This window comes from Lissotriton vulgaris, chromosome 9 (assembly GCF_964263255.1).
Source record: "Lissotriton vulgaris chromosome 9, aLisVul1.2, whole genome shotgun sequence".
In the NCBI taxonomy this organism is placed as follows: Eukaryota; Metazoa; Chordata; class Amphibia; order Caudata; family Salamandridae; genus Lissotriton; species Lissotriton vulgaris.
The window spans coordinates 550,032,225-550,054,789 of record NC_141697.1 but is presented as its reverse complement, the minus strand read 5'-3'; the positions used below and the strand labels follow the sequence as shown (position 1 = coordinate 550,054,789).

At 43.3% G+C, this 22,565-nt stretch overlaps 1 protein-coding gene across 1 annotated transcript in view; it reads right to left on the bottom strand.

The window, feature by feature from the left end:
• LOC147691766 (solute carrier family 22 member 6-A-like) overlaps positions 1-22,565 on the bottom strand; it is a 210,675-nt gene that overhangs the window by 93,523 nt on the left and 94,587 nt on the right. The window lies entirely within an intron of this gene.

Genomic DNA, 22,565 nt, shown 5'->3' with positions numbered 1-22,565 from the left:
GCATTGCATTGAGCGACATTGCAGATGCGCCCTGTAGTCAACAAGATGAGTTGGTTCCCAAGATGAGGCGAGGCTGCTGTGCAAGGTCCCGTTACATTGTTGTTGAGGATCCTGTCGGTGAGGCTTGTGATGCATAGCCCGGCATCAAGGATGGGGATAGCAGCTGGCGATGTGTCAGTTCCAAGGAGCTGCAAAGCTCCTATGCGGAGTCCGTCATTGAGGCTATCATCGATGAGAGATGCAATGACCTGAGGTATGGATGCACAGCACTGTTGGGATGATACGTCAGTTGTGAGGACTGAGGGGGTGATGCAAGTCCTTTCGGTAGGTCCAATCCACGCAGCAGGGACAATGTGTCGGTTCTGCTCAGGGATGCGCCACACAGCAGAGAAAGATGTATCGGTTCTGGCCAAGTATGCGTCGCTCAGCATTGATGATTCTTTGGTTCTGCTGGCAAGCACCTTAGACCCACTTCCACTTGGCAGGATAGACTCACAAATGGCAGAGTCCAAGTCGAGGTGCAAGGTTCTTGGAAGCCTGTTATGTCCCTGAGGCTTCATATAAGGAGGCTACTCAACTAGCCCTTGGAGTCACTCTAGGTTCTTGGTTCAAGAGGTATAGGCTTAGTCCTCACCCAGGCAATCGGGCAGCAGATAGCAGGTTAGCACAGCAAAGCAGGAGTCCAGCAGAGTGCAGTCCAGCAGAATGGCAGTCCATCAGCAGCACAGCAGTCCATCATCCTGGCAGAGTATCCACAGGTTCAGAGGTGTACTGAAGTGATAATGTCTGAGGTCCTTCCTTTATACGCAGTTTTGCTTTTGAAGTGGGGAGAACCTTCTACAGGCATGTCCTTGAAGTGCCAAAGCAAAACAAGATTCCCTTGATCCAACAATCACACAGTAATTCGAATGTAGTAAATGACAGTGCACTACCTAATACAATGTAACAATGAAGCTTTATTCAAAGAGAAAAAAAGTGAATAGATTTCGTAAAACACATCTCATTATATCTTAAAAACAATACATTTCTTAAAAACGTGTAAAAAACACAATTGAGCCAGTCCTTACTCCATTCATTAAAAACACCTAACTCACAAACAAATATTTCCTAACATATAATTATGACCTGCATAATCGAGACAGACAAGTGTAAGATACAATATTTATCTAATCCTACTGCACATCAAATTGAATTAAAAAGACACTATGGCTAAAACAATGATTAAATCTGTATTTAACACATTTGTGTCAATCCTTTAGATTGTACTTTTTTTAGCGTTGACGCATTTCGATGGCTTTTTCTTTAATGACACCATCTTTTTCAAGACAACCAATTTCACTGCACTGCGTAATGTGGTACTTTTTCTCCCTACATAAAAAATATAGATAAAATCAATCAATGCAGTCATTTGCATATTGGTTTATCAGAACAGTTAAGTCCACTATCCTATGCCCTGATTCTTGACTTACCTATATATAGGATTGATAGAGCGTTTTTTAGATGTTCTATTTCTCCCATGGATTTTACAGCACACTACATATATAAGTGCTTGCTCCTCCTATTCTCCAATTATGGACTCCTGGGCAATCCTCATTAGATTCTTTTCTCCCCCCGCCTCTCGTATCGGCTACATTCACATTAGGACGGTGGTCATAGATTGGTACCTGATGTCTTGGATATGTTCAATCCTTCATTGAATCTTGGGCGCCTCACTCGTTAACTGTGACTGAGAATTTGTGTTGTGTGTAGCCCTTTTAATGCTAAATAAAAAGAGAAGGCACATGGCAAACCTATGATTAACATTTTGTTGGTGTTTTTTTTAGCTCAAAAACCCCTAATGGATTTCCATTCTCTCTATTATATGGGTTGTGTCTCTTCCCACCCTGTAAATTTATCTCACATTGATGTGTGATTACTTCAAGGAGTGTCTTGGGTTCAGTTAGTACTTCCAGTCAAAACAATCTGGATGTCACTCCCACGTATGCCAATAGCGGTTTATACGCTTTATAACTCTAGGGAAGACATATTAATCTATTAGGATGCTTAAATATCCTTCCTTAATTGCCTATTGCTCGCGAGAAAAACTGCATAATTGACCTTTCTCGGACTTCTATTTGCATGCCCCAATGCTCTTGTTTATCGATCCTATGTTGTCTTTGCCCGAGACTTCTGCCTCCGCAATTTGGGTTTTCTTTATCAAACATCTCCCTTCAAAAGAAACCACTAAAAACAAAAAACACACTCTCGTCAGTGGGCTATCCCTCAAAAACGATCCAACAGGTCTCTTTACCGGGTGCCCCCCCCCCCACGCTCAGTATCAGCGTCTACCTCACCTCTAAAATTTACGAGTGAATCCTCCAGCATCTGAGTGCCGGGTCCCAAAAAAAGTCCACCAAACACTCGGGAACTAGCCTTGTTTTAAACTTTCATGTTCTATTTCCTGATTGGTTCTATTTTCACATTGTCCTGCCTCTCTCCTCTTTGTGGGCCCTACTCTCTTATCAGCTCCCTAGTTGGCTCCTGCCCTCATGTAATCTGTGTCGGGTAGCTCCGATCTGTGTCTTATTATTAGGTTGGTTTTATGGGGTCACGTGAGAAGTTCCACAAGATACTCTTCCTGCTCTGTTGTTCCTATCTCTATGGTGACCTCAACCTCTCTCTGTTTTATTGTTTAGTTTGCGTACTAGCTCCATTTTACCATTATCAGTCTTGCGGTCTATGTTAAGTCAAAGCTATTCAAACTTTATTCATATATCGATGTTGACATGGCCACTGTGCGCTCGCTATTACAGAGTTCTATTATGTGGCGCTAACCGTCCTTGCCATAGACATGTCCCCCTGTGTACATATTAATTAACACACATATGAATACTATTGTTGACCTTTTTGTCCTAGTACAAGTGCAATATACCATGCACTTGTAGATATTGGCATAATCACAACATGCCCCTCTCAGTGTGGCTCACCTCTTCCGTATGCCATAAAATATATGTTATTTTAACCCCCGCTGCCAGTATGTAAATAATTACATCCATTAGTTGTCTATACCTTCTACATCTGCATAATTTTAACCCAGTCTTCCCTTGAGTTAAGGCCAGCTTCTACAGTGTTCAAGTAGCACATGTACCATTGTTCCCTTTTCTTCCTCTTCTGATCTATGTCCCCTCCCCGTAAAAATTATGCAGATGTAGAAGGTATAGACAGCGAACTTTCTTAGTACTCCCCCACAGAAATATTACAATGACCCTAGAACATAAAAGATGGAGAACAAAAGAATAACAACAGGTCCTTGACCCGTAACATACCAGATGAATTCACTTTAGATACGGTACCAGGATGGAATTATTTTAAGAGAGGGGTTCACCTCAGCTCCTAGCGATCCTATTGGTGTGACAGGCTAAGGTGGACACTCCTACTCTGCTTACTAATTTCCCTGCCTGTAATGCCACCAAACGTGCGGCTTGAACAGGGGGGTGGGTATCTCCACTGGTTGGAGCTGTCCAAATGAAGACATCACAAAGGCTCTCACCGGATGAGATCTGAAACATGTCTGATGTGGCTGGCTGGTGGAGACCAGTCAGCGAATACACTAGAAGCTGGTCGTTTTTCAGGGGGCATCTTAGAGATTGCATTTTTTTTTAATCCAACACCTACATTAATGTGGGTTTACTGTGCAGAGAAGTTTGATATCAAACCTCTAAGTTTTCAGTAAAGCCATCATGGAGCTGTGGAGTTCGTGTTGAAAAACTCCAAACACATGTACTCAAAATGGCTTCACTGCACTTACAATGTCTGTGAATGGCACCAACACTGTAAGCATATGGGCATATTGCTCATACAGCTATGCCCTCACCTGCGGTGTGGTGCACCCTGCATTTGGGCTGTAAGGCTTGCTAGGGGACTGACTTTATCCATGCCACATGCAATGTTGGTGGGCATTGAACATAGGGTTATGTGCCATGTCAACTCTTCAGTTTGTTATGCACTAAAACACACAGCCTGCAATGGCAGTGTGTGAGTGTTAAGGTGAGGGGCGTCTGAGGGTAGCATAATACATGCTGCAGCCCTCAGAGACCCTCTCTGGTCACCAGGCCCTTGGTACCTGGGGTACCTTTTACAGGGGACCTACATGTGGCCCAGAGGTGTGCCAATTGTGGGAACACAGGTGACAGGGTTCCAGCACACACTCCGTCAAGTTGGCATCAGGATTTGGCAAAACATTAGGGGTTAGCCATGCAAAAAGGGCACTTTACAACAGTTGTCCATACAAAGAATTAATTTGGCATTATCAGCGTAACTCAGATACAAGAAACAGAAGGCTTTTAACAACCAAGCTTGTGGGTGGGCCACATAATTACTAAAAATAGTGGAGCCCTGAGGCACCCCACTGGCAAGTAACATAAAAGAAGATTGATAGGAGGCCTGGCCGACCACCTGGGAGCACTCCTTTAAGAAGGATGCAAACCAGCTAAGAGTTTTCCCTCTGGTGACAGTCTCATGTAATCCTGAAATACGTTCCTCCCAGAGCAGATTATCGACGGCAGAAGATTTCAGACTATTATCTGGTATTTCATATACTCAGAGCCAGTCGCAGGAACAGAGAGGATGTGCTCTTACGGCTGGAGTGGTCGACCTCGAAGCTGGGGAGCCGGGTTCGAGTCTCGGCAACAACGCTCAATATCCTGTGACTCTGCGCAAATCAATTATTTCTTTGCATCTAACAAAAAATAATGTGTCTACGAACCGGCCGGTTTGTAGACGTTACGGCGCGCGAACATACAACCCAATAATTCTAATTTCTCCAAGTTATATTGAGTGGAGTTTACATGTGAGAACCCGGGAAACAATTGAAGGGTTTCATAAAAGAGAGTGGCAAGCGCACTTTCCAGTAAGATACTTACGAACCGCCATCTGTGATCTCAAATAAGTGACCGTCGCGGGTATAATAGCAACCAACGATGGAAAATAAGCGTTTTTCAGACACGCAATTCCAAAGAGGATATATATATCTTTGAAGGCATTTAGACAACGACGGAATCGTTCATTAGCCCGAGTCCTGATGAGGCCCGTACTATGAGGGCTGAAACGCGTTGACATTTTATTTAAAGAAGACCCCAGCCAAAGTACTTTAAGTTGTGGAAAACATTGTTTATAAGGAGTAAAAGGATTGAAGATAGGTCTAAAAAGATATGGACTATTTATACTGTTTGTGTTAGGTCTGGTGGAGCTTACTGTAGAGGAATGCTGAGTCTGTACATATAGCGAGCATCCTTTTGGAAAGAAAATTGGGCTACAATATTTGAATAAGGATATACCTTTGGATCGATGTATATATATGTGTTTGTATATTTTTATGTAAAAAGTGATTTGTAAATATATATGTTTCTTTGTTCATTCGTTTTTAAATGGGCTCACAAATTATATAAGCCCAAATCTAATTCTTTTTCAATTAAAGTGAAAAACAAAATAAGAAAATCAGTTTTTAGTGTTCTCTCTGTGGGGGTGGGAAACTTCACTAAAACTAATACAAAAATTGATCTTGTTCAAGATAATATATTTGTCATAGGGGAGACAATTGAGCTATCTCACCTATTACTATAGATTCTGCTACTAGTGCCCTAGGCATCATTTGCTTTATTTGTGGAGTGCTTTGTGGGAGTGGGTGAGGAGCTTGAAGGTGATCCTCTTGTTGACGGGGAGCCAGTGCAGGTCTCTGAGGTGGGGGATGATGTGGCTGCGACTTAGGAGGTTGAAGATCAGTCGGGCCGAGGCGTCTGGATGCGTTGCAGTTGCTGTAGGTGTCTGGTTGGAATTCCAGCGTAGAGTGCGTTGCCGTAGTCCAGTCGGCTGCTGACGAGGGCTTGGGTCACTGTTCTCCTGGTTTCGATCGGGTTCCACTTGCAGATTCTGTGAAGCATGCGGATGGTGTTGAAGCAGGAGGAGGAGACAGCTTTGGCCTGCTTGGACATGGAGAGGGAGGAGTCGAGTATGAAACCCAAGTTGCGTGCGTGGTCTGTGGGTGTCGGTGTTGTTCCTAGTGATGTCAGCCACCAGGAGTCATCCCAGGCCGATGGGGTAGGGCCGAGGATGAGGACTTCCGTCTTGTCTGAATTCAGCTTCAGATAGCTGTTCCTAATCCACTCGGCGACGGCCTTCACACCTTCGTGGAGGTTGTTTTTTGCGGTGTGCGGGTCCTTGGTGAGGGAGAGGATGAGCTGAGTGTCGTCAGCATAGGAGATGATGTTCAGGTCATGTTGGCAGGCCACTTGTGTAAGGGGGGCCATGTAGATGTTGAACAACGTTGGGCTGAGGGATGAGTCCTGGGGTACGCCGCAGATGAGGTTGGTTGCTTCAGCTCGGTATGGTGGGAGGCGGACTCTCTGGGTTCTGTCCGGGAGGAAGGAGGTGGTCCAGTCCAGGGCTTTGTCCCGAATTCCGGCTTCTTGGAGGCGCGTTCCTAGTGTGCGGTGGCAGACAGTGTCAAAGGCGGCTGACAGGTCAAGGAGGATGAGGGCAGAGGTTTCACTGTTGTGTAGTTGGCGTCGAATGTCATCTGTGGCGGCGATGAGGGCTGTCTCGGTGCTGTGGTTCCTTCTGAATCCGGATTGTGACGGGTCTAGGATGTGGTTGCCCTCGAGGTGGCGGGTAAGCTGTATGTTGGCGATCTTCTCAATGACCTTCGCCGGGAAAGGGAGTAGGGAGATTAGCCTTACTCCCACGTTTGGCAGTACTAAGCAAGTATTCACAAGTTACCAGCTCAGTGTTTGGAAGTTTACATTATTTGCATATCTTCTCATGGTCTTCTGGGTCTTTGTCATGAGAATGGTGTAACCTGCTATGAGTTTCGGTTTCTGTCACATGCATTCATTGCAAACTTTTCGAAAACACCATGTATGAAAAATTTACACTTTGCTTATTTCTGCTTAATAAACTTGCTCAGGCTTCCAGTAGGTGCGCGTGAATTCTTCTTCGACAATGGTAATTTCAGTCAATTTTATCCTTGATTTGCCACACAGCGTAGAACATACATCTTTTTTATTCTATCATATGCAAATCAATCACTCTATTTTTGGAAGATTTAAAATGTTACTTCCAAATATATATTTTTTGTTCTCATAGTTATTCTGGTTATTACTCTGTCATGGTCTGGCTCAATTCCATTCTTTCTGTTTCTAAGTTATTGTCTGCTTCTTACAGTACATTACCTCTTTCTGTCACCACCCTAATAAGGAACATAGTAGAGTTTTGAATGTATTGCTTCTATTTATGGGACTTTGCACTGGTTGGTTCTAGAGGCCATTCCTGAATTTGAGATGTCCTCTGGATCTTTAAAGTCATTCATTAGAAGACCATACCATTCTTGAATTAGAAAGGGATAACTGCCATCTCACAACACTCAGATGTAACAATCAAGACTCCAAGATGTTACAAAACAAAAACTATACATCAGACGTACCTTGGAGTGCCTAAGGATGCATGCCAAAATCTTCTTGCCATGCATGCTCTTTGGTTAGACCTCCTTTAAGTCATGAAAATGTATTTCTTTCTTATCAGACCATTTCATGAGATTTAGAGTTTTCTGAAACTTTTAATTCATGTTAATACCAGCTGACACTTGTGGAGCATTAGTATAATGGGTTGGGAAGGGGGTGAAGATAGGAATTCCTCAATACCTTAACTGGTGACTTTTGCAACCTCTAAAGCTTTGTAACACTAATGCCTCTCAGTGTAAAACTGCTTGTAAACACGCTCATTATTACTAGACATGGGGAGTACACAAGGAACAAGGCAGTACAATGATCAAACAGGATCACACTATTTCATCAAAAGTGAAAACTAGAATAGAATTAAAGTCGCCCTCTTTAGAAACAATTGCCTAACCATGCAATCTAAGACATTACAATGCTTAAATAAGTAGGTTCTTAAGATGTGGCTACATGTTGTGATTGTCTTGAAAAGCTAAAGAGACAACATTTCCTATGTATTTGTTTCACAATGATCAATTGAGCACCTAGGAAATCTATTTCCTGGTGAGATAAGATATAAGTCAAATTCTGATTAATTAAATATATTAATAAGCTTTACCTCCTCTAACCAAAGTGAAGTCACACATCCTCTATTTTTTTTACGTGAGATAATGATGGATGTGGTGAAAGCAAGTATTTTAAACTTGTACCAGTTCCCTGTCCTGGTGACCCACTGCCTTTTATCATAATCAACAAGTATGCTAAAGACCACTGACCAATCACTAATTATGTTAAAAGCGCATTTCAGACTTGTATGGTTCCAGACTTCGCAAAACAGAAATGAGTCACTCAGCTCATTATGAAACCTACATTGGATCATTAAGAGTGTAAAAACTATTCTCCTTTTATAGATTTCTCTGAAACATCTTGAATAGGTTGAAACTTACAACCCCAGCTTTCACTTGAGGCTAATTGCATTGGGAGAGTTTCCATTCAGAAAACCCCCTTAAAAGAGTGATTGAAACAGTGCCTGTGGGTTTTTGCCAACCATCGATTTACTGGACAAAGGTGACTCAGGCTTCCTATTTCTTATAAACTTGTTAACCACATCCCTGCAGACACTCTATCTTACTAAATCCTATCAGGGACATTTTAGGATGGTAGGAACAGATGTAAATAAGTTGTTGATGTTTGAGATATAAGTAGGCCATAGTATGAGCTTCTAACTCTATCGCTCCGACATTATTAGTTTGTTTATAGAGTCCGTCAGGTCTCTTCTCTATGACCTATTTAGTATCAACATTCAGCCTCTCAGTCAGCTGCTTCAGTCTTTAGGAGCCTGTTCTCCTAAGTACATTGATAACGCATTGGAGTTTCTTGTGCCAAAATATCAAGATCTGGATTTTAACATTTCCAGAAATGTTTTTTAAGTTATCCATATTGAGTGAATAGCAATTGGCTCAATATAAGGCTTTTTTGTAGTGTGTAGGAAGCATTTGAAAGATAACCTTTCAATACTGAAGTATTTGGATAAGCTATACAGTTATTGTTTCAAAGACCACAGTAAAGTTCTTTGACATTGAGGTAATTTTCTATAAAGAAATTACCATGTCTTTTTAGGACAAAGTCATCTTCGAATCATTAAATTGCCATTTAAAATAGCTTAGTGGAATTTGTCCATTCCAGAATAAGAGTATAGATCTAGAAATAATTATTGACTCTGGTGTTTAAATTGAAAGTATTAAGTTAATTTTACAGAAGTTACAGATGATAAAAATCTCTGCTTCACAAGTGGTAACCAATTCTAAATCTAAAAGATGTTTTAAAATAAAACCACCCCTTTACTCATACACCAATAACTATGCCTTCTGCACAGCCTCCCATTCTATGTTATCCAGCTGTGTAGAGCGCACAATGACCCAGGAGGGTATCCTCATGCTGAGCAGTTATGCGTCACGCCACACCTAGGGCCTGGTGTGACTTCTCAGATAGCCAGGTCTTCAGCTTCTTTTGAAATTCAAGTAGTGAGGAGGAGGCTCTTGTGTGTAGCGGCACGTCCTTCCAGGTTTTAGGAGCGATGTAGGGGAAGGCTTGACTTCTGGATCTGGTTTTCCCTATGCATGAGATTTATGCAAGTAGGAGTCCGGACACGTGAAGGTGTCTGGATTGTGTGTGTGTAGGCAGATACGATTGTTGTGTTATGCTGGTCCAGTGTTATGCAGTGCCTTGAAAGTGTGGCTGAGCAGTTTGAGTTTTGATCTTTTGTGAATGGGGAGCTAGTGGAGCTCCTTCACGTGCTGTGAAATGTCAGTGAGCCATGGGAGGTTAAAAGTGATTCAGGCCTGAGTTCTGAATGGTCTGCATGCTTCTGGTGAGTTTTCTGTTGATGCTAGACATAGTCCAGCTTGCTTGTAACCTGGGCTTTTGTGAAAGTATTCAGGTTGCTAATTGGGAGCCATCTGAAATGAAAATCTTCCTCAGCATCTTCACTGTAGGGAAGCATGAGGCAGTGATGGCATTGACTTTGAAGCTCATTTTGAGTTTGCTGCCGATAATGATCCCTTGGTTCTTGGCATGGGGATGAGGGTGGGTGTTGGTCCTAGTTATGTTGGCCACCAGGTGGAGTTCCAAGGTAATGTGCTGTTCTCAAAGACCATGATTTTGGTATTGGCAGTGTTTAGCTTTAGACTATCGGTCTTCATCCAGAGGGCCATTATAATCATGAAAGCATTGAACTTGATCCCGGTACTGGACGTCTTTTCCATGACAGAGAGAATGAGTTGTGCACCATTGGTGTAGGAGAGGATGTTGATGTTGTGAGAGTGGATGATGATAGCTAAAGGGTCATGTATGCATTGAAGAGGGTTGGGCTCTGCGAAGAGTCTTATGGAACGAGGTCGAAGCCTTCCAAGGTAGTGCCACACTGACTGATAGGGTCCTTCCAGCCAGGAAGGAACAGATCCACTGAAGCACATATCCTTGCATTCCAATGTTGTGTAGGTGTTAGATGAGGATGGAGTGGGAAACTGTTTCAAATGCTTCTAATACGTCAATGAGGCAAAAGGGCAGCCATGTCACCTGTGTCAAGGGCCATGCAAACGTTATCCTTGGCAGCAATGAGGACATTTTCTATGCTGTGGATAGGTCTGAAACTAGACTTAGTAGTGTCAAGGAGTTGGTGGTTTCTATGGAATTTGGTAGGGTGTCTTTTAATGCTTTCTCTAATACCTTAGCCATGAATGGTAGCAGGGAGATTGGTCTGTAGTTGGCAAGTGTTGAAGGGCCTGTAGAGGGTTTCTTCAGCTACGGGAGTTCAATTTCATGTTTCCAAGCACTTGGGAGGATCATGAAATAGATGGAAGCATTCAAAATGGGTGTGAATGTTGATGGGTTTGCAGTCCTCTGCAGTAGACATAGAGGGGTTCAGGGGAACGATGGAGCCAATGAGTGGACGGACGTCATGGTGGTGGCGGTTTATTCTAGAGTGATGATGGGCCAAGTGGCTACCATTGATTCTTTAAATAAGATTTGGAGGTGTTTTTTGAGGTCTGTCATGTCCGGTTGTAGATTGAAGTTGTTGTAAATAGTAGCGATTTGTTTGCTGAAGAATTGAGAGGGATTGTTGCAACGCTACCTCAGCCCCATATCCCATGCTCACCTTATGCATGATCCCCATGTATTCCTGACAGCCACATCTTTCCCCACCCACTTCCCTACTAAACTCATACACTGCAGCTTTATCTTATTACACTACACCAGAAAACTATATTTAACCCTCCATCACAAATATTTATAAAGATGTACATTCTAGCAGGTTTATCAAACACTTTTTAACTGTGTAAGGCCTGCCTCTATGAGGCGGAAGGGAATTGGCAGACCTCCTGCAAGGCATGATGGGGCAATTTCCTGAAATAAGTGTGAAGGGTATGAGGGGTAAAAAGGCTTGCAATAGTGTCTTAAGTTCTTCATCCTGGCAACTGTTGTTGGGTGTATGTCCAAAAATACTATGATATTATATATGAGTTGTGCCTAAATGGCACATAACATGGCAACCTTACCAACTCCCACATGCCTCATAATTACCCTGATCACATATTTCATCCTATAAATAGCCCTCCTGTTTGTACACTTTTTAATCAAGGAAGTAACAGTCCTCAAACAATCTGGCCTATGCCTCAGTACATCCATAGTAGTATAATCAATCATTTGGAACAACGGAAGTTGTTACTATGATAGTTATATTTAAAATACAAACTGAACACAGGAGATGTGAAAGAGCCACATCAGTAATTTCTATGCACAAAGCCAGACCCGGTAGCTTGTCTCCTTTCTGGTGAAGAATTGGCTTGGTAGTTTAGTCTGCCCTGTTCCCATGATGCACTGGGCCAGGGACAGACTGATTTGAATATAGCCAGGTTCTGAACTGGGATGGTGCAGTGAGATAAATAACGGTGATGGATCAAGCCCTGATCTTTGGACTGGGTAAGAGTGGTCTGCTTAATTCAGACACTCTGTTCATCACCACCCCCTTTTCTGAGTCGTTTTTGGCCACTATAGGTGTGGCAGGGTATACTCAGACATGAGTCCCTTTCTCACTGCACCATCAGGATTCAAGCAAGCCGGGCCGAAGACGGCTGTAATGCCAGAAACCGGTCCCCAGAAGCTTGTCTCCTTTCTGGTGAAGAATTGGCTTGGTAGTTTAGACTGCCCTGTTCCCATGATGCACTGGGCCAGGGACAGATTGATTTGAATATAGCCAGGTTCTGAACTGGGACGGTGCAGTGAGATAAATAACGGTGATGGATCAAGCCCTGATCTTTGGACTGGGTAAGAGTGGTCTGCTTAATTCAGACACTCTGGTCATCACCACCCCCTTTTCTGAATCATTTTTGGCCACTATAGGTGTGGGAGGGTATACTCAGACATGAGTCCCTTTCTCACTGCACCATCAGGATTCAAGCAAGCCGGGCCGAAGATGGCTGAAATGCCAGAAACCGGTCCCCGGTAGCTTGTTTCCTTCCCAGTATAAGAATTGGCTTGGTAGTTTGGTCTGCCCTGTTCCCATGATGCACTGGGCCAGGGTCAGACTAATTTGCATATAGCCAAGTTCTGAGCTGGGATGGTGCAGTGAGCTAGAAAACGGTGGTGGATCAAGCCCTGATCCTTGGACTGGGTAAGAGTGGTCTGCTTAATTCAGACACTCTGTTCATCACCACCCCATTTTCCGAAAAAAACTAAGATAGCTCATTAACAGGGGATCGTATAGACCTGAAGGCACCAGCAGCTTTAGTTGGATTAAGTGCCAAAAGAAATCACTGGAGGATGGATAAATTACTTATTTTCAGTAACGTTCTTTCTGGTCGCTACTCCATCTAACCGCAGATTCCTCAAGCTGTGAATAGCCACAGATGTTCTTAGTTTGGATCCCTAAATTAGAGCATTAGATCCAACATATCGGCAGGTGATGCCAACTACTTTCAAACTGACTCAATCCTGCCTCCATGCACGGCAATACGGAGCCGCATACATATGTCACCCATGCGAATGGAATCATCAATCTTTTCTGCACCTTCAGACGTGGACCATGACTTACTGGTGGTTGAGAGCAATGACACTGCCAAATCTTACTTGAAAACGTTATGGTCCTAAAAGTCCACTCCATAGACGAGGGGGCAGGGGAAGCGCTGAGTGATCTGCTGCTAGAGTATCCACCAGCAAGGGCATCATCAAAGGAAACTTCTACTTCTGATGGATACTTCTAACGGCATTTTCCCCACCTTGCGAATCGGTGGTAAAGCAATGCCCCCTCTTAGAAGGCTTATCTGAGGAGCGGACTTTACAGCATACTGTATAGTCCATACTTATACTGTCTTAAAGTAGTAAAGATTTACCAGTTGTATTGCATTGGTGACTGGTTTAATTGCACCATGTAACAAAAATGTAATTTCAGAGTTAAATGTACGATAGGACGGGGCCGCTGTTGTAGATTTTATCTATGATAATTTTACAGCCCATGATGTGAAACAATGTTGCAAAATTGTAGCAAAAATAACCTGGGGAACAGCGAAATAGAGAAACTGCAACAAAGCGTGTAATAGAAATGCAGGCGGATGGAGTTCAGACAGAATTTCGAACTCTAATCTCTGTTTACATGTAAATGAGTGTTTGCAATGTTTATTTAAAACGTTAAACTATTGCCAAAAATCAATCTAAAAAGATTAGATTCCAGTAGCAAATGTGTGCTCTACAGATATCCAAAGGTGCCCTAAGTAGATAACAACACCTGGCTGTTACATAACAATCTGTAACATTCATCCGTTCAAAAGGATCAAAAGGGTTTCTTTTTTGAAACTGTAAATGGAGATAAAAACATGTTTCGGTTTCGTATTTCTTAACTTGTTTGATTCCTTTGGGGCTATAATGGATTGCACCGGAAAAGTGCTGGGAAGTTAGAAGGAGGGATGTGGGATTGGAGGTTGTCATCTTTTACACTTAGATGTTGACACACCGTGCTCATGAGTAAAACATTAACACTGAGAACCTTTATTACATTCGGTTTCAGAGGAATTTCACCCAAACGCCCCCCACCCAAACCACTGTGGGTCAAACAGGGCACAAGTCCAGGCTGACACAGCAAAGCAAGATAGTAAAAGACAGGACAAACAGAGCATTAGTGGAAAGGAGTATGCAAGCATGTGCAATGAGGTGGAGGGGCAAAGTCTCCTCTGAATTCTACCACCATTAAACCTGCCTGTAGCTGGAACTGCAAAGCCCAAGTTCCCTTTCTTCGTCATGACTGGCATCTCCTGCATACAGAATGTAGCACAAGCAATTCATAGGGCTGGCTTCCCCAAGGTGCTCGGGCCCTTTTTAGTTGAAAGGGATAAAGGCCCTGACACAGTCAGCGGGATCTGAAGCCAGGGTTGATCACCCTCCCAAGTTGTACAAAAACATAGTACTTATATGTCTCACTCTCCATATTATCCAACTGAAGACTCTGTAATCAGCTCAGGTATCATACATAGCCAATGTCAATGTCACTCTCTTCCAGAAGCTTTTGTCCAAACAAATTGCAGCAAGCCTTTAGTTCCCAAAGGATATCCAAGGCAGAATATTAGATCACGTTAGCTACACTGAGATTGAATGAATGAATGAATGAATGAATATAGGCTTTTTAAAGCACAAACTCGGGTCATGGGCATCAAGGCACTAAAGATAGAGATCATAATCAGGGGTGTCCATGGATAGAGGGCTTACAGATTGGTTTTGGTAAAGAGCCAGGTCTTCAAGGTCTTACGGAATGAGGAATTGAAATTGAAAGAGGCAGCAGCCAGCGAAAAGGACCTCCCTCAATCTAGATTTCCTGAATCTAGGTACAATCACCAAATTTTTGCTGGAAGATCTTAACTGCTTACCTGGGACATTTCTCCAAAACAGTTTTTTGATGCCTTTTGTTCCCATATTGTAAAAGGCTTAGTGCATCAAACACAGAGCTTTAAACACAATTCTCCGACCCAAAGGAAGACAGGGAAGGCTCCTGATGGTATCCACAACAGAGTGGAATTTAGGAAGGCCCATCACCAGCCTAGCAGCAGCATTCTGCACAAGTTGGAGTCGGTATAGGAAACCTTATTTATCCCTACATAAAGTGCATTGCAGTAATCTAATCTGGAGAACACAAGGGCCACCACTGCCTGTTTCCGCGCGGAGAGGGAGAGAAATTGACATATCTTTCTGAGGATTCTTATCATTCCAAACCAGGTAGAGACTGTTCTATTTATTTGGGGGTCCAAGGAGAGGGAGGTATCAACTATGATGCCTAAATTTTTGGTACTGAGGCCCTGGCCAGGGCAAGATCCAAGCGTATCTGGCCACCAGGCCATGGACCAAATCTCCTGATTGTCTCTGAAAATTTAAATCTCGGTTTTATCCCCATTGAGTCTTGGATAGTTCTCTACTATCCATACAGCAACCGCCTCCATGCAGCTTTTAAAATTTGCTGCTGATGCTGCAACACTCTCAGTGATGGTAATCATCATTTGAGAGTCATCAGCATAGCATAACACTTCTAGGCCAAAAGATCTTACAACTCTGGCAAGCGGGGCTACATAAAGGTTAAAATGGGTGGGACTCAATGAGGATCCCTGGGGAACTCCGCAGAACAGCCGTTTAGGAGCAGAAAGGAATTCACCCATCTTAACTCTTTGAGCACGTTCCTTAAGGAAAGATGTAGGCAAATTAAGGGCAGAGCCCTCAATCCCTATTTCCCAGATTAAAGTGATATATACCTCTACCTAATAAACGTAGACTGGATTGACCATTTTGCAATTCCCTTGTACCGTTACCTTCAGCATGACAAATTACTAGCAATTGCTTTGCCAAAAAATATCCTAAAACCTCCTCTCAGACATGTCACTGACTGTATACTGGTTGAAGCCCTGAAAACATCTGTTTTAACATGGTTATAACATAGAATAAAAAACATACTGTTTTTCTATTTAAAACAAGGCAGTAGAATTGCTACATGAATGTATCTTTCCAGATCCACGGAAATTAGGACAAACCAACTCTCATGCTAGTCCTCCCCCCTCATCCAGTAACAAAAACCCAGCAAAAGTTCCAATGACCAACCAGTGATCAATCTGACATGAATGGGTAAAATTATTGAAAAATGTGTGCCTGACTAACAGTTCACACTTCTGTAAAGACAGGTTGCTTGCACCATACCAATCAGGCTTTCACAAATTATACAGCACCAAAATGTAAATAAATAAAATTTTGAATGACAATCTCGGATTTTTGGTTAATGGTGATGTTGGCCTTCTCATCCTTTCTGATCTAATAGAGGCATTCCATATTATTAATCATCAAAGGCTTATTGCAGATTTTGAATCCTGCATGTGTGTGAGAGGTTGACCTGGTATGCTGTCCACTAATTAAAGTGGACACTTTGCACCAGTCTAAACAGCCCTTATGGTGATTTAAGAGGTCAAAGATAGCCTAAAAAAGCTATCCAAGTGGTAGCTGTGGAAAGCAGCTTGTTTTACCAGAATGCAACCTTATAGTATTATTTAAATGAAAGGAGAACCACCCAGTAGTTATAAAAATATGTATTTATTAATATAATACCCTCTAGTACGACATAGTATCTGCTACACAGAGATAATCATATTTAGTAATCTTTATTGATTGGTTAAAAAAAACCATTTACAATTTGCGACATGACAAGAAAAAATTAATAAAAATGAATGTAATAAAAATAATTTAAAACAGTTAATTTAAAATAGCTTGGGATTCAGGGGGCCATTAAGATCTAATAATGTTCTGGTACAGTACTTAAATCTGGATTACTTGTAGACTGATTCGGATATTGTGTGTGTTAATACCACCGTCTGCTATAATGGGGAGACTTTGGGTTGGAGAGTGGCTTCAAGAGATTTTATCGCTTTATGGACAAATTTTGAAAGCCCAATGTTTAGCTTGACGTTGTCAGGGTCAAGAGCGGCCATTATTGCCTGGCGACAAGATCGAACTTCCAACTGGATACATTGGCCACGCAACAGTAACCGTCTGGCTGTAAGCAGTGCAGGGCATGCACAGACGATATGTTCAATTGATTCTGAATGGTAGCCACACAATCTGCATTTCGTGCAACTACTCGGCCGCCGCCATTCCGGGAGGTTCTTCAGAAAGGGCCATTCTCCCATCCTCAGGGCTAAAAACTTGCGTTTCCAATAAAGTGCGTATGTGCTCGACAAGTAGAGCGGCAGAACACCCACTTTAAGATTGGCAATTACAGCCCAGGCATGTCTCCTCTTTGAAAGGATCGCTCTGTCAGAGTGGAAGGACCAGATAATCACAAAGCACACAATACTGTAGCACAGAAACAGTAAATAGCTATAATACACAGTGGACTCCAGGAGGAGACCAAACGATATACTACAATAGTGGTATAAGAATCACGACTCGGGTCAAGACAGTGTCTAGAGGTTGTAGAATCACTGGTACCCCATGGAACCACCCAAGGTGAGTAATTAGGGACCCCTCAGAGGACAGGTGCAGTGTGGGAACACAACTGTGTGCTCCGTAGAATTCTAAGAGGAAGTCGCGGTTGAAGATTTAAAGTTTAAGGACCCATCCAGTGGACTTTGAAGAAAGCCCGTCGAACCCAATGGAGGACTTAGAAGAAGAGTCGCTGCTGGAAGGAAGATAATTGTCTGTTGGAATCCAAAGGTGGATTTTGGTCAGAGAGTACCTGAAAGCAGAAGGGACAGAGTCTGGGTCACTCATGAGTGACCAGGGGCTAGGTAGATGAATGCCCACCAATGTCGGGGGCTTCAGGTGTGTTGAGGGGGTCTTGACTCCGCAGCCACAGGGACTAGGAGATGTTGAACACAACCAAGAGCTGCATACAAGCTGTCCCATAAAGGATGTCGAGTGCTGAGGAGTTGGTGTCCGGCGGGATCACCAACAAGCCTTGGCAACGGCAACCCAAGCAGAACGTCAAATAGGTTCACTGTTCGGACCAGCAAGATCCAGGAGACTCACCAAAGCAAGGGGAATCAGGGCATGCCTGGAGCAACTAGGGGAGTCCAGGAAAAGCAAATTTGACCCTCAAGTGGACTCACAGGCCGGAGGCACTGTAGTCATGAGAGGACCTCAATCAATTTCACCAAACAGCAGCCCTCGGAGCACTTGGTGCAAGGAGGCTTGAGTTCTTGGTAGGAAATGATGCCAGAGGGTGGGGATACTTGGAACCCATTGTATCTGCTCAGACAAAGTCAACAAGCATATCCACTTGCAAATGAACGCTGTGCACATGGGTACGGGTATTGCAGCCCTCACAAGGGATTCTGGCCTCAAACTTAGTAGGAAGGCAGCTCAGACCCCACGGTATATGGAAGCCCACCTCCTGTGTTGCTGGAGCCTTTGGAGTCCGTAGGAGCTCAGGAGCAGTAGACCGGTCAGTTGTGATGTGGTACCTGCAAATGCAGGGGAGTGACTCCTTCACTCCAAGGGAGATATCTTCGATTGTCCTTGATGCTCCACACGTCCTGCACAGAGCCTTTATGGTGCACTGGCACAGACAATGCTTCAGACTGAGATGGGGTACGAAGTCGGGCCCAAACAAAGTCCGGCAAAGTACAGAGTGTCCAGATGGTCGAAGGGCAGTAATTTTCTTTTTCAGAATCTTGTCCACGTCGAATCTAGGGTCCTACAGCCAGGATAGCCCTTTTGTACCCAGGGGAGAGGGTTGGAGAGATTCAGGGGACCCTCCCAGGGGAGGGTCTGGCCAGGTTACTTCCATGTCCTTTGTCCAGTTTCGTACCAGAGCAGGAGCCAGCAGCTCCCAGGACTGATTTGTACTGGACTATGCACAGGGACACCAAATATGCCCCTCATGCAGACTTTCAGTCACTGAAAAGTTCACCCACCCAGCCCTAATACACTAAATCCTATCTGGGAGGGGGTCACACCTCCTGTGACAGGATGCCTATTGTTCTGATTTCCCCTGCTTGAGCTTGGCTCAGCAGAAGGAGGGCAGAAATGTGTCTCTGGTCGTCAGCTACCATTTTGTGCTGCGCGGGACTAGAAGGCTGATACCAGGAACACCAGGGACCCAACAAAGCTCGCTTCTGAGGGGTGGAATCATACCTTCCACACCGGTCACTGGTGCTGGGGGTATTATTCACAATGTTTGACACCAAACACGATACGGTTACTTTCAGCCATTTAAGAGTTTGTCATCATGCGGTCGCAAAATGCCACTCTATATGTCATAAATGGCTGCTTCACTAACAACCCGGGAGAATGGACTCCGTAGGCTGCAGGGGTGTCCTGCTCATGCAGTGGCACCCTCTCACTTAGAACCAAGCATCCTACCTTCAGGATTGTTACGGCCTGCTTTAGAGGTGACTTATAGTTTTTAAGTGTCGTGACCCTTGGATATAGTAAACCTATATCTTAAGTAAGTGGTCATGCACCATCTTACACAAGCTGCATTGGCAGGCCTGTATTTCCATTTTGAATGGCGTCTCATGGGTGGTATAATACATGCTTCAACCCATGGGAGGCCTCTGGGGTACTTATGCCCCAGGTACATGGGTACCATATACTAAGGACTGACAAGGGTACCCCAGTATCCAATTTGGAATGTACCTAAGTACATAACATAACAGTTTAGGGAGAAAGCAGATAGACTGCGGTCCTGATTAGCGGGTTCCCAGTCAGACTAGTCAAAAACAGTATCACATTTAGCAAAAAGTGGGGGTAACCATTAGAAGCAGATCCTACTTTCCTAGAATGTGCTTCAAAGAAGATGTTCTTAGTTGGTTTTCCTCCTTTTTTTGGGTGTCACCTGACAGTGCTGCTGTCTTATATCCTATTGTTACTGTTGCTTTCATATACACGTAGAGTACGTTTTGGCTACACCCAAAGCAGTATTTTTCTATCACCTTATGCTAAAGTCTGCATTGTGTATCATTCTACCTACTATCGAGTGTTTTCTTTGCAATGCAATGTATGAAGGCAAATTTTATATTGCAACATTTCACTGAAGTATCGTACATTAAAGTCCTTTTCTCAGGGCTCAATTATATACAGAATTCAATCATTTTGTTTAGTTTTTTTCACAGCACCAGGATTTTTGTCATGTTTTATGTGCACTCAAAATACAAGTCAGGCATGTTGCTGTTAATGCTTGTTTTCGGACTGCAAACAGTAAGTAAGTAAACTTTATTGTTTGGTTAATGTAAACAATGTTACATGTAGACATTCAAATATATTGGGTAAAAACCATACGGTACATATAACCTTCATGATACGACGGTTTAAAGGAAGTTTTACAAAATATGAAAATTACTATATAATATGTTGCGAATATTCCATTTGTGATATTGATTGTACTAGGTGGAGGCTAAGCAGTATTTTTTAGGGCAAGTTTGTAAAGCTGTAAAACCTTTAGCAGCTTACAACCTCCTCTGGCCCTATTCCAGCAACCACCCACTGAGGAAGTAAACATGACTGTTCATTGATGTGATAATGACATGCAGATTTTTCTAAAAATATCATCACTCATAGACATTTGCTCTGTAAAGAAGTACCCTGACAATCTGCACAGATGAATGTCTCTGGCCGTTGACTGGTTCACCCCACAGAAAACTGAATTCATTCTCTCTCATAAGACGATCACTCAATCCTACCAGGGCTCATAATAATCAAATAAATGGTACTAGTCCTGCAGGACTAGTACCTTAAAAAATGTCCTCGACCTAACTGCAACCTACTTGACCTACGTCAGTGAAAGCGGAGCAAATGTGACAAGATAACAAGATTTAAAGGCATCTTTATTGCTCATTAACTTTGTGAGCAATAAAAATGCCTTTAAATCTTATTATCTTGTCACATTTGCTCCGTTTTCACAGACCGAGGACAAAAGTTGGTTGGTTTCCTACTCGCTAGAAAGGGCGAGTAGGACCTAAAACAGCTCGACCTTGTTAAATTTAGCTTGACTATGCGAGCAGTCGAGTGGAATTTTCGAGCCCTGCCCACGTTTTGCAAAGATTTACTCTCTGAACTTAATGTTGATGGCTTCCCTCCTACTCCAGCTAACAAAGTTAAACTGCTATGTATTTGGATTGGTTCTCATCTCCCTGGGACCTCAAACAGTTGAACACTAAAGTGCCAGCCCTAACACTAACTCAGACTGTCTATGGAAATGCTCCCCTTTTGGGTATGCTCACATGCTCCCTAGCGCCCATTAATGTCCTTCTGCATCCAACTGCTAGGTTGATTTCTGAAACAAAAAATGTCAGTGTAATTTGTCCAGCCCTCAAAGATCTTCATGGACTTCCTTGTAAGTAAGTCGAAAATTAAATTGACCTGCATTACGTTGAAAGTTCTGTTCCATCTATGCGCCCAAGGCACCTCTGCTCAGCACTTTTTGTGGCTCACACATCTTACTATCCCAGCCTGAATCTGTTATAAAAATGCCCCATCACCCTGACCTCTCAGTTCTTTTTGTATTTTCTCTCTCTTCAATACCTTGTTGCCACCGTATTCAAGATCACTCCTCGTTATTGTTGTCTCATGCAAATTGTTGTTTTTATTGCGAAATAGCTAGCAGCCCCATTGACGAGTACAGGGTTACACACTTACATGTTAGCTGTGCTAACTTGTGACTGGGACTACTAACGTTGGTACTTCAAGGTAACAAAATAATCATTACATTAAATCGGTCTTGGTGCCTATGTCAAATTTAAAGTAACATAAACAAATTCAACTATTAAAAAGTTGCAATTCTGTTGCCTAAGCTTACCAGTAGTCATTTGCAGATCCTGGCACTAGTCAGCCGTCTGCCCTCCTGTGGTTAAACGTGAACAACTCTTAGGAGCGGGAAAAATAGAGGCCTGCTGTTGGAAGAGATGTTACCTCTCCCTGGTAGGGAGTCACACAATGTGTGAGCCCAAAAGCAGAGCTTCATATGGGAAGCTGACTTTGAAGGGCAAGTGCTAGATACACTCAAGAGAGTTACTCTTTTGTTTAGGTAGATGGGCTGTCTTCGTGGACAGAGAGCGGAGACCAGTTGCCAAATCGTGTTTTTTCGTGGGCGTGTAGCCCCCAGGTAGTCACACATCAAGGGTGGGCTACAGGGCTCCACAAACCAAGAGAGGAGGGTTCTGCCATATTGGAAATGGGCAGAATAGTACACTCTGGGATAACTAGCTCCTACACATTGCAGGAAGTCAGCAAGTGAGGAAAGTCCTAGTAGCCAATTGGCTAGTAGTCACTGCTTCCCCCGGGAGCCCTTTCTGGGTATAAAAATGGGACTCCTAGCACCCAGCCCTCAAATCATATCTGGATGGGAGAGAGGACCAAGGAAGAACTGCCCTGCTATTCCCTGGACTTGGCAAGAGAGGTTGCACCAATGGACTGCACCTTCTGCTCCTTAGCCTAGAAATAAGAGGACTGTGATGTGGTGCTTGGCTCATGAAAAAGTCACTCCTGAGCCCCAGACAGAAGAGGTGAACTCCAAGAGTCAGTTGGGTGACTTCTTGTTATAGCACCAGGGCCACAAAAGCTGAAGAAGCCAGACCTGGC